This window comes from Octodon degus, unplaced genomic scaffold, assembly GCF_000260255.1.
Source record: "Octodon degus isolate 3935 unplaced genomic scaffold, OctDeg1.0 scaffold00040, whole genome shotgun sequence".
NCBI lineage: Eukaryota > Metazoa > Chordata > Mammalia > Rodentia > Octodontidae > Octodon > Octodon degus.
The window spans coordinates 7717622-7718230 of NW_004524616.1; positions in this window are offsets into that span (position 1 = coordinate 7717622).

Genomic DNA, 609 nt, shown 5'->3' on the forward strand with positions numbered 1-609 from the left:
TTATAGACATCAAAATGCTTTTAATTCCAAAGGTTATTCCAACAGAGTTTCGCTTATGGAAGATAGAAAACATGCACTAAAATCATCTTCCTTAAAATTTCTCATGAAAATGAATATAAGTAGAAACTCTTGTTCATTGCATCTTCCCACTTCTTAATTTTCTCCTTTTTGCTGAGTTTGGATATTTTGAGTGTTCAAGGTAGAGGAGGTATTTCTAGTACATGACTCATCTCCAGGTAGCTGACAGAAAATGTCAGAAATTGTACATTTACTCCCAGTGTAAATGCACAACTCTCTTCTTGGTATAATTTCATTGTCCTCAAAGTTTTTATTAACTGCAATAATACTTCATAAATGTGAAAACAATATTTTTACTATTCTCTATGTATCACTCTTGTGTTTATGGTAATGTATTTCATCTTCCCAATTCCCCTCCAAATTAGGGCTTGTGTTCAATGATCCCTTAATGCCTGATGTCTTCATAGGTGAGCTTTTTCAGAAGTAGCTGGATTCAGAGTGTGTGACGCTGAGATTTGATTCATAATACAATGGTAGAGTCAAAGGCAGTAGGATTAAGGGTGTGAGTGCCACCTCCCTAAGTAGCCTAGA